Genomic DNA, 12,406 nt, shown 5'->3' on the forward strand with positions numbered 1-12,406 from the left:
ACCCTGGAGTGTTGCATTATTAGGTTGCTGCTCTGATTTATTCTCACTGATGCCGTAGATCAATCTAAATGATGCCTTTCATTTCATGGGTTGTTTGGAATGATGCATGTTAGCGCTCTTTAATTGAGATGTTCAGCCCCTCCCTGGTGTCCCCTCCTGACATTTACTGTTGGTTCCAATGAAAAGGAGAATTTGCATATCAAACACTGGTTAAACCATTCTCCCGGGAACTACTTTTTTCCCATATAGCATAGTTATTTTCTTTGTTGTTTGTTTATCTATTATATTTTGAATCATGATTATTTGATTATTTCAAAATGAATGTGTCAGGGATGTTTACAGCAGGAGGGTAGGTGATGTGTGGAGCTGGGAAGATCTGAGGGGTGCTGTTTTGAAGTTCACTAAACAGTCTGAAACACATGTTGCGAAGAGGTTCCTACTTGAGTCCAATATTAAAATTTAAACTCTACATCATAATATCTGAAAGGACAGATTACACACTGAAAGTGCAGATCACACAAAAGAGACTGTCCTCAAACAAAAATGTCTGATGAGGACAAATAGCAAACTGGGCATCTTATACGTGCTGGTCTGATTACTACAACAACCAAAACATTGGTCTTTTCTCTTACATTAAGAATGCCCCATCACATGTGGCAACACCCCCCCCCCCTTCCCCCATCACCACCACTAGCCTTCATAAATAATTAAAGATTTAATCTGTGATATTTTCAAAGGTCAGATGCACAACAAAGAGAGAGAAATGCCAGTCCTTCCTCCGCAAGAGCACATTTGGTAATCACTCCACACCGGGTTTATGTTTTCACCTGAAAGCTCTATCAAGTGGTACGACAGATATGATGATGTGTGCGAGGGTGGGGGGGGGGGAGTGAAGAGGAGTGAGGAAGAAGAGGTGTGGAGGCCACCGTAACCAATGTTGGATCTGGCATTGTCGAAAAGGAAACCTCATGAATGTTTCATCCTTTTGTCTGGAACTGGGCAGGAGTGATCTCTGGGGGAGCCGCTGTGTCCCTGAGACCTGAGCTACTGTACTCGGTGACAACCTGGAGAGGACAGCCCCCACTTAGCCTGGCCACAGGTTCAGAGCAAGAGGCCACGTGCACTTTCATACATAAATGTCTGCTTCATGCATTAAATGGATGTGGTCCTGATGGATTTCTTCTCCTGATGCATTATCAATGAGACCAGCTCTCTGCATCACAGCCCTGGCCCAGACCGAAAGGCCTCTATCATCTATTTCCCTCTTCAGTGCTTCTCTCAACTACCAACCAATGGAAATTTAAAGAGACGCCTCAAGGTGAAGTGGGAATCTTTAAGTAGTGAGGTGTCATTGAGGTGATTTAAGGTTTATGCAAGTTTAAAAGTAGAAATAATAATTAGAGAACAATACTTTTCACAATGTGCATAATTTATATAATCAAGGAAAAAAAACTGATTGAAAAACACAAAGAGAGCTGCACCCGACCTTGTGAATCGTATTCCTCTTTTCATTGTTTCCCATTATTTAATTAGATATATAATATGCATGTGGTGGCAAGCTTGTCAAACTGAGTGACCAAAGTTGGACTCACTGAATATGTAGGAGTTCTAAAGTAGAGAGTTTTTATTGAAATCATATTCATATGCCGTCCACTCTGTTAGTGCAGCTGACTCATCTGCTTGTTCTTTTCCTAAGATTTCAACTCACAGCTGATTATCTGCCACCCTGGCGGTAAAATGTTAAGACTTTGCTGGAGTAAAAAGTTTCCCGACACTATGATGGTGCTGAAGGAAGCCTTAGTCTCTCTCTCTCTCTCTCTCACATACACACACTCACACTTCATGACACATTTGACTAGTATTCCCTTTGTGCTGTCTCCTCCATAAAGCTGGAAGAGTGGGATGCTGTCAGACAGATATAAGAAGCTGATTGTGTTTATCTTGCAAACAGAGAGTAAAAGACTTTGATTTGATTTGATGTTGTTTGTGCCTTTATAGTCAAACATGGCATCAGCAAACCAGTGGAGGTTTTGTTTCAGGGACATGGTGTGGGCTTTTTAAAAAATAAATTAGGTAATTGCTATCTGCATTACTGCCTGCCTGCCAAACCGGCATCTCTCCTCTACACATTTCCCCACTATTTCATGTACAATCTCATTTCACTCTTGAACCCAATTATCTCTTCCGTCTTCTTTTAATATTATGGCTTCTTTCTGCACACTGCTTCTTGCTATTGTCTTCTTTTTTTTACTTATTTCAAAGTGTTTCGTGACTAGAGAGAGTACATGGTGGTAGATAGAAAATTCGAAGAGACAGAAGAGGTGTCAGGGGATGCAGGTTGTGGGCAAGACTGTAAAGAAGACATTGTCGCAACGACACCTCAGCAGCAGTACATCTTGTTGTTCCTGTTCTCTTTACCAACTTCTCCTTTCATCCTCTACTTAGTCCCCAACCATGCTTTTTCAATGTGCCTGAGCTTATTATTTATCAGTCTATCTATCTATCTATCTATCTATGTATCTATCTATCAAATTTAATAAGCATTAATTAATCTCTGGTTGCTGCAGCAAAACATGTGGGTCACAATGTCTGTAAGGGCTGAACAGGACCAGACATCCAATATAAAGAGAGATCAAAATGTGTGAGTGTGTGAGGGAGTCGATATTTGTGTGCGTGTGTGTCTTTGTTTGCATAATTGCATAGCTCCCTCATTTGATACTCACCTGCTTTCTGTGGGTCTGAGGGGTGTTGTTTACTTGTCAAAGGTGGTGTCTGGTGTCCTTTGTTTGTAGCACCCACCGTTTTTAACCTCCACTCTGCCTTTGAGTTAGTATGTTTCTGTCAGGCAGCAAACCCGGCTTGGCAGGCCCAAAACAGCCAGCATTTCCATTAAACATTCATGAACTGCAGTGCAGTGGCACCAATGCAGAAAGGTCACTCAAGAATGATCGGTTTAGTCGGGTATAGCGCCGCACATCAACACACGGCTGCCTATAATAAATAAATATGTTCCCCACAGACCTGCACCTGCTAGCCCCTTTCCTTTCATAATAGAAAAGAAAATCCCATTGTTGCATGTTTTCACTACTGAATATGATACTGAAGCAAATTATTTGACACAGTCAAATATAAGTCACGCTCTCCATTCTAACACCTGTGTCTTTGAATGACGAGGTTACTGATTACACCATTAAAGAGGCAGTTCACAAAAACACTATAGAATTTCCATTTTGTGCTTACTGTAAGCAGAGTGTGATCTATCCACCTTGATGGTTTTAGTATGATTTGCTGAGGTATGAAGATATTGACTGTTGCTCACTGTTTAGCATGGCTCAGAGGCTTTTTTTTTTGTGGCTATGAAAGATCCAAAAATATACATTTGAAAATTTCAATAGCAATGTGCCTTTCCAGATACAATGACAAAGTTACTCACAATAAGTCACAGATCTAGATATGGCAGGTGTGATTTGGTAAGAAGTAGTTCCAAATCAAATGAACACAATGATGTTTGTAGATTAACAAAAAATGTGTCCTTTCCTTCGCAAAGAGACATGAATATTGACTTTTTCTAACTAATTTCTTTGGTGCTTTGAGTATCAAAAAGCACATTATATTGGACTTCAGTCCTCCTGATATCTACAGACTCTTCCAAGTCACTTTGCTAAATTGCGTAATTATGTTCAGCATATAGCGCTGAATGATGGCTACCGGCATTTAATTAACGGAAAGACAAGATTCTTACAGTGTATGTTCTACAAGTAAAGGTCTGTGTGTGCGCTTCTGCCAACTGTATCTCTTTGTTGGTTGCTCATTTTCTCTTTCCATTATGCATTTGTGATAACAAATGATGGTTTGGGCAGGTGAAAACAAAAGCAGCGTTTCATGCCAAACCAACTAGAAAAATCCATTGTGCAACTTGATCTGCATATATATATAAACTCACCTAAAACACCCCACCCACCTCAGTGGTATTGCACCATAATGAGCCCTTTTGGCTTTGCATCTGCTCAAACACAGTCTTTGTGTTTAAGGACAGTTCTCTTAAATACACCACAGCGGTGCTGCAAAGACAGAGTGGTTAAATGGTTATTCACTTTGCATAGTGTCATTGCGACATTAACCTTATCATTTGCAGTTGTGGGTTGTTTAAAGCACCCAGATGTAACTGAGGCCATTAGAGAGTAATCACAGGGGATCTGATTCAATGGACTGGGAAGGGCTGCTGGAAGGGCCGGCAAAACAAATCACATTACACCTCAATTAACACCAGGGAGGCCTCTGGAGTCCAGTTTCATTCTCTGGCTTTGTCAGTAACACACTGTCTGCATGCAAATAATCTACATACTATACATCTCATAAAAGAGAGCAAGAGAAAACTTCTGCAGAGCTAGTTACTGTACAGAACTGCGGCGTCTCTCTCTGACCCTGCTCGTCTCACTTGGTTAATTATGAAATGCTGCATGTGGCTCAGAGGGCAGCGAGCTGATAAGTCCACCCTGTGGAGCGGATGGTGTCCCCATCACGAGACAAGGACAGTCCCACAGAGTGTTCACTGTACAGCTCAGGGCCAATTACCCACCTGCTGCATGACTGCAGCTCAGGGGTGTCACTTCATGCTAATACCAGTCCCCTAATTGCTGTTGTTTTCCCAGTTAGAGGGTTATGGAAATGAGATCTTAGCAGGTTTTAAAAGCCACTCAAATTAGACCATAATACTGGTTCACTTTGTTCGGATCGTTAGATTCAAGAGAGGGAATTACCAAGAAGAGACACTGCCAACTACTAGTATTTAACAGACATTTAAAAAGAGACTGGGAAATTTTGGTAGCATATTAATCTAATTATATAGTGAATTAAGCTCAATTATACCTGTTAGAGTTCAGTTTTGGAACAAATTAAAATCAATGTTTAATTTGTGGGAGAACTAAAATAATATATTATGGAAAATTAAATCAACAGAAGCCTTTTAACATGTATACAATTATTACTATCAACTGAAACAGCCACACTCTTCTGGTCAGGGATGATTACAGTAAAGTAAAGAAAATGGTAATAACATACAACAGTAAGAAGACACTCACTATTTCATTACCTGCTTTGTTATCGCTGTCACTATCTGTTTTTCACACTGGCTAAGCAGCTCACTGGAATAACATGTCTTCCATTAATTTCACAGTAAATTCCAGAGGCCGCATCCCGCTCCCCATCTCTTTGGCGTTATTTCCCTCAGGATGTCACATGAAGAGTTCTGAAAGAAAGGAACAAATCAAGGTCAGAGAAAAATAGATGCTGGAAGGCCAAGACCTGTACTCTATTACGACCATCATGATAATCCATGATATTGCTATACAGGAGTGATTCACAGTTAGATGGATTGTGCAAAAGAGGAAGAAAATATCAGTCCAAGGCTTTGTCTCCCAGGGTCTCTCTCCGAAATTGCCTTGCAAATTAAATGTACAGATGTTCAATAATTAAAGCGGACAGCTTTGTGTTCAGCGGCACAGTGTGGTACCAATCTTATCAGTACAAGAGCTACGTCCAGAAAAGATGTTTTCTGTTTTGTGACTAATCATTCACTTCAGTGCTTCAGCTGGCTTTTGCCTCCAAACATATTAGTGAAGATGATGATGAGTGACAGGGACTTTTACATCTCGTCCCAATTAGCGAGCCATACTTGTCCCCCCACAACATTTACTATAGGAGGAGGGTTGACAATTGCCCATCAGTCACTCACCTCCTCTTTTCCCCACCCTCCGCCTGCACGCAACCTCCCCTCATTGCCTCCAGACTCACAGGCCTGTTGCCACCAGTGTCACAGCCAGCCGCCATCATTCTCATGTCTCTTTTTCCTTTTCAACTGCAGGCTGAGACTTGCAGGCTGCAGGCTTTTCATTACTGGAAAATTCATTAGATTGTTCAGTAATGTTTTTGCTAAATTAATTTAACATCAAAGACAAGCCAATCATACTTCTCGGTCACAGTTTTTTTCTTACCACTGAATAGGTGGGGACAGTTCGAAATAGGCTCTAATCTTAAATGAATTTCATTTGTATGGTTTTAATAAGGGAGTTGTAGTCTATAATGCTGATGCTGTTTTTGGCATTAAAATGGCTAAATAAGTGCATCATATATGGAGTATCAGTACACAATATTGGCCACCAGCACCTTCAACCACAAAATATGTGTGTGGCTGTCTGGTGGCTACCCAGAGTGATGGTAACATGAGCAGACACACTGCAGGAATGCAATTTCTCAAGTCTGAGCATGAAGTGGGCCAATACACAATAAAATTGTGAGGTTTTAGCACTCCAGCTTTTAGCACCAAATCAGAGTCAAGATTTCGAAAAAGTCACCTAATGGTGTGAGTTTGTTCTACTGTAGCTGTGACATGAACCATTGTAAACCACTGAGGAGTGACGTGATCAGTGGGAGCTGAGTGTTATGGGGTTTTTTGTCCATGGTGTGTCTGAAAGTTGAAGCTGTGCAGAAAACATTAACAGGTGAAGTTACATCATAAATTAATAGCAACAAGCCAACACTTACTACACTAACCATGATGTTTTATTTTCAAAGGACATGCCATACATTTGACAAATACTGTGTTAAATGCATCCGTTTGTTTTATTGATCCCTCTTTCATGGGGTGAAAGTGAACCATTAACTTCCTTCTTTGCTCTGGGAGTTTCCTCTATCGACCCGTTCTTCTCTGGGACGTTTCCAAAGTGAGAGAGTGAAGCAAACTGTAGACACAAGAGCACAAGCCTCGAAGAAAGAAAAAAATCTGTGCTTTTTAAAGAAAATGAGAAGCTGATGTGATTGGTCATTATTGAAATCCTCCAGAACTCCACCTGCTGATAATACATTCATCCTGCTCCACATTTCAGAAATTGCAGTAATTATTTGTTTGTGCGAATGTACCCCCAGTTTGCACTACCCACTGCATTTGCAACCAGTTTTAAGAAAATAAGAGGCATGAGTGTCAGGCTCTCGCCATGTGTTCACAGAAGCCAGGATAAAACCTGCAGTGCAGTGACAAGGAGTCAAAGCTCTGCATGGCTTATAAGGCTTATTAACATTCATCTCCAGCAGAAGCTAAAAGAATAACAAATATTGAATGTGACTTTTAAATACAGTAACTGTGATATTCCCATTTGAGGACTGGCAGCGTGTTGTAAATGAGTGGAACAGCAGTGTGTCGTAATGTGGATTGATACTCTCATAATAACTGTGCTCAACTAAGCAGGCTTTCAAAAAAAAAAGCCCCTTCAGCTATCTGTCTCTCTTGCTCTTTTTATTTCTGTTTCACTTTTCGTACCAATGCAAATTTGATGGCATGGAAGACCAGCTCAAAGCACAACTGGTCCCCCTTTTCTTCTGAACTGACATGCTGATATGCAGGGTTGTGAATGACTGAGTATAATAAGTTTTTACTGTACATTCTTTGTCATTGTTGATATGTTTTGCCTATTATGTGCAGTGTCACTTTCATTATCTATACATATAATTGTGGTGTGTTGCAAAGCTGCCTTCCAACTTGTTCCACTGAGTCTGATTATGTAATCTTAGTTCCAAAAGCCATGCATTGATTGAAAAAGTGTTTAATTTATTTTTGGACAACAACATAAAAACAAATCAATATTTTAATCTAAAGCCACTCCTTTCATCATTAGGCCCTCTCAGCCTGCAACAAAGCTCAGTGAAATGTTTTACATCTCAGTCTAATTCATGTCCGGTAAAAAGATTTTTTCAACATACAGGAAGAACAAAGCCCCGAAACATCCTCTTAACAATCAACTGAAACGTATGCTACTAAAATTCAGCAGTGCTCTCAGTCAATCAGCCCTCTACATCAAAACCAGATTGAATGCTTGTTATATTAAGTAACTGGCAACAAATGGAAAGTGAAACATCCACATACCCATCAATCATAGACATTGTGTTGATGCTCTGAGCTCTCTTTTCTCCTTTGTTCTTATTTCTCACTTTTTCCAAGACTCCCATGAATTATTATAATTTTTCAGGAGAGGGTTTTATTGTTCTTCCTGAAACTAAATGAACTGTTGCTGTTTCCACCATGTCTTCTCAACAAATGAATTATTGGTCAAACTAATTTTAATATATGTTCAGTGCCTTCTCTCACAAAACACACATAGAAAAGTACAATGCTGAACATCTGAGTTGTAACTAACACCTCCCTCCATATATCCTCATTTATTTCGTTTCTTGACAGCCCAGGCCATATAAACTACTCCTTCCTTTTACAGCAGGAAAATAGCAGCACACTGTGTGTCTCATCAGCGTGTCGACAAGACAACATTTTCTCCTCCCTATCCTGAACACGGCAGACTCTCATCTATCCTCCCAGACACATTTGCCCGATGTGACAATGACTTTAGAACAGCCCGGTGTGGGAGGAGAGACCGTCCGTTAAAATAAGCCCATGTCAGAACATACATCAACCACCCTGGAGAGGACCTCACTTCAAGGAGGCCCTGCATTTTGGGGCTGTCCAGCTTACCTATCTGGATGCTGACTGACGACATGAAGGAGATTTAGTGCAGAGTCTCGGTGGGCCTGGTCGGGACAATCCCGGCAGATAGGAAACAGTAATTACAGCTGGGAGGGCGGCACACTGGGAGTCTGGAGCCTTGCAGAGATGCGATGTCATAAGGCCAGTAGCTTCCTGGGTGCCTGGAACAAATGGTTGCTTCAGTTGTCAGAGTAGTAAAAAAAGAGATTTGGGTAAATTTGACTTCAGAGGAGGTGATTTACTGGTTTAGCTGTTTGCTTAGTGACATAATTCTACCCAGATGGGAATATTAAGGCTTTGAGTTCACATTCTGACTTATGTATGAGCTATTCAACATTAATTCACAACACTTCAGCAAAGCGCAATTCACTTCAGCTGACAATGCTAATAAATTCAGCTACCTATATTATTTCTGCAGTATATAAATATTTCAAAGTCTCTCATGGCATTAACAATCTGCTTTTAGGATAGGCATAGCAAAGTAAAGATTATAGACTGAAAACAGGGGAGCTTGGAGGAGGGGATGAGACAGTGGGGAAACAGTGGACGTAAATACATGACATACCCTACCAAGATATTCCCTCTAGCCTTTCAATGACTCATTTACAATATCTGCAGGACTTAATTAGGGTCAACACAGACAGTAAAGTGCCTGCCTGATCTACAGAGACTCAGAAATTTACAGCCGGGTCCACGCAGCCTCTGGTGATGTCTGAAGCATCATCCGTTTCTAAATCTTCTTGCTTCATCTTTATTCTTTACCATCTCCCTGTTTCACCCGACAACTCTGTCATTCCCCTTCTCTGTCATTCTGCAGCTCCCTCTTACTTTAACCTTTCAAGCCACAATCTCACTTTCTCCCACTCTCTCTATAAATATCTGTCTCTGAATCTGTCTTTTCCCCTCTCTCCCGCTTGCTTCTGAAGAGAACAGGGGAGTCTTCCATCCCCTGTGGATGTGAACACCCACTCAAGGTTAGGAGTGCTGCAGCTGCAGGAGTCTAACAGACTAGGGTTTCTACGGTCACATGGGACTAATTGAAGAAATTTGTATAGTGAGTCCACAGCATTAATAGCCCATGCTGTCAAACATAACCTCACTTCTCTGCAACAAAAACTAAAGCTAAATTGAATTTTATGGTCTATAAAATTCTAATACAAAGTGATATTTCAGTCTGTTCCTCCTTCCAACCAAAAAATACAGAGAAACACAATTAAACTTTTATACCCTATTTAGCTGAGTGAAAAACACATTCTGTATTCTTATCCCCGGCATAGCAAAAAAAGAACAATTCAGCCATTTTATGCATCAACCTTTTATGATGTTCCCATTTCTCCTGGTGGTCCAAATGGATTGAGCATTTTGCAGAACTATATAGCGACGCTTTCAAGTCTCCCTCCCAGCAGCTGATGCAAACAAAGACACAATCATATGCACTCAATCATACATACTGTAATATCCCGCTCCTGCCATTCCACTACCCAGATGTAAGGAATCTGAGCTTATTCTGCTGGCATGCTTATTTAAAGTCTAATATGACAAGCATGTCTGAGAAAGGGATGAAATGTAAAATGTAAGTGTAAGATAGCACAGTAGATACAAAATTCAATATTCCTCTTTTTAATGTTTTTTCTTAATGCCGTCTGATGTGGGTATTAAAATGAGGTCAGCCAGGCCTGACGAAGAAATTACATGATTTAATGGCACCCCAGGGGAAGTTTAAATATAGCTCTGCATTACAACTGGCCTCCAACAGCACAGCATGACATGAGTTCATCCATAAACACTTAAATCCTGGATATGGAACTGCCCATTTTGGACGAGACTTCTGGATGGCGGTGTGAATGAACAAACATAGGCCCCGATCAGACAGAGCGCTTTTTAGCAGCCTGGGGTGGTTTTTTGTAATTGTTTTCAATGAGAGTGAAGCCTTTTGCTCGCTGCTTTTGCGTTTCACATTTTTCTCTATACACCTCATGTTTTTGCAGGAGCACCCTGAACACCTTGAGTTGACATCATTTGCGTTTTTTCCATTGTCCAATGGGATTAATTGAGAGGTGGGCCTTCTGTGGTGGTGGTGACGATAACAAGTGGAGACAACAATCATGGAGGACTAAACTAGTGGTGGCTGTTGCTGGATACCTGAAGCTATATGATTTTACCAACCGTAGTTACCATGATCCATAACTAAACAAATAAAAGGTACAGATCTGTGAGTTTACTTCACGACAAAATAAGCAGGTTAGGACAAGGACAGGTGATTCAGAGGTTGCCTAGCAACAATGTTTGCAAAGATGCAGCAAGCTGCTCTTTTAAAATTGTAGGCTTTAACAAAAAAAGGCAGTGTGCTTCATGTTTTGCAACCTGCAAAAAGCGCTCTGTCTGATCAGGGCCGTACTCTCCTGCTCCATCGCTAACTATCTGATAATTCGTATTTAACCACCCTGAATCGTTGTACTAAACTAATTTCAAGTTTTGAGGAAACAAATATGCCGAAGACTGGAAAAAAGGACAGAGCTACTAACAGCTAATGATGAAAATTTGCTAGATGATAGAGGCAGCGTGCTAGCTAACGACGCGCATAATGAACACGAACAGAAAGTGCCAGATACAGACATCATGAAAGCTATCAAGTCCCTCAAACAGGACATTTGAAAGAAAATTGATGGGGTACTTAAAGCTATTGAGGTCAATATGAGGGAACACACTGGCCACTTGAACAAGGCTGAAGAACGCATTTCCTCCTCAGAGGATACGATCAACAATCTGCAGACAAATGTTAAAGACTTGGAGGCCAAGATAAAGTTATTGGTGTCCAAAACAGATGACCTAGAGTATAGAATGAGGCGTAACAACTTGAGAATAACAGCCATACCAGAAAAGTAAGAGAGGACAGACTACAGTGCCTTTATTGAAAAATGGGTCTCAGAAACTCTCAACATATCCGTGCCTGCAGTGGAGCAAGCTCACCGTATCACCGGCCAAAAACGCACCTCTAAATCACTGCAGACCTTTATTGTGAAGTTTCTCATCTACAGAGATAAAGAAAGGGTCCTGAGGGCAGCAAGATTGAAAGGCCAGGTAATGTACAAGGACAGTGTTATCAGATTCCACCAAGACCTGTCGGCTGAAGTCTACAAACAACAAAGGGGCTTTGACGGCATACGGCAAAAACTAAAAGAGAAAGGCATCGCCAAGCATAGGATCCTATTTCCAGCCAGACTTTTCTTGACTTACGGAGAGACCACTTAGACCTTCGACTCGCCAGTAGCAGTCAGCAACTATGTCGCTGGAATGGGAGACTAGACACAGGAGAAGGACTTTCTTTTTGCTCTTTTTTTTGCTAGAGGGACCTTTTCTCGCCCATTGCTAATATCCTTACAGTAAGGTATGCCAGTAATCAATGTGATAACAGTGATGTAGGTAACCGAAGAATTTTCAGTTGACATATATTGAGAGTACTACTCTGTTTATCACATGACATCTTCACTTGAAAAACAGTCTGTCCTGTAATTACTGAGTTGTCACATAACATGCTATTTTTATTTCATGTTTTGGGCTTATATGTCTTCATTATTATTATTATTATTATTATTATTATTATTATCAGAGGAAGAGGAAATTTGATGACTAAGATAAGTATGGAGTGGATTGACATCTATATAACAACAGCAACATGAGCAGTAGTTAAGGAAACTCAAACTGACTTACTTCACTGATAGCTGAAGGGATTTATACTTTACAGATTAGAGGTAGTCCAAGCACATTCACGCTGGACAGGTTCAGGGAGGGGTTAAATAGTTCCAAGTTATTCCCTCTTCGCAGCTTGAATGTATGTCTAAATGCTAGTGCATATGCAGATCTTCTGGTCTGGAT

General features: G+C 40.7%; 1 long non-coding RNA gene across 6 annotated transcripts in view; it reads right to left on the bottom strand.

Annotated features, from left to right (window-relative positions):
- The window catches only part of LOC137196827 (uncharacterized), a 170,027-nt gene that overhangs the window by 148,667 nt on the left and 8,954 nt on the right, over positions 1–12,406 (bottom strand). For all 6 annotated transcript variants that reach the window (XR_010931325.1, XR_010931326.1, XR_010931329.1 and 3 more), the window contains exons 3-4: positions 8,519–8,691; positions 5,093–5,248 (exon numbers count right to left, since the gene is read on the bottom strand). This is a non-coding gene — a long non-coding RNA (uncharacterized lncRNA). The remainder of the gene's footprint in view (positions 1–5,092; positions 5,249–8,518; positions 8,692–12,406) is intronic.

This window comes from Thunnus thynnus, chromosome 14 (genome assembly GCF_963924715.1).
Source record: "Thunnus thynnus chromosome 14, fThuThy2.1, whole genome shotgun sequence".
NCBI lineage: Eukaryota > Metazoa > Chordata > Actinopteri > Scombriformes > Scombridae > Thunnus > Thunnus thynnus.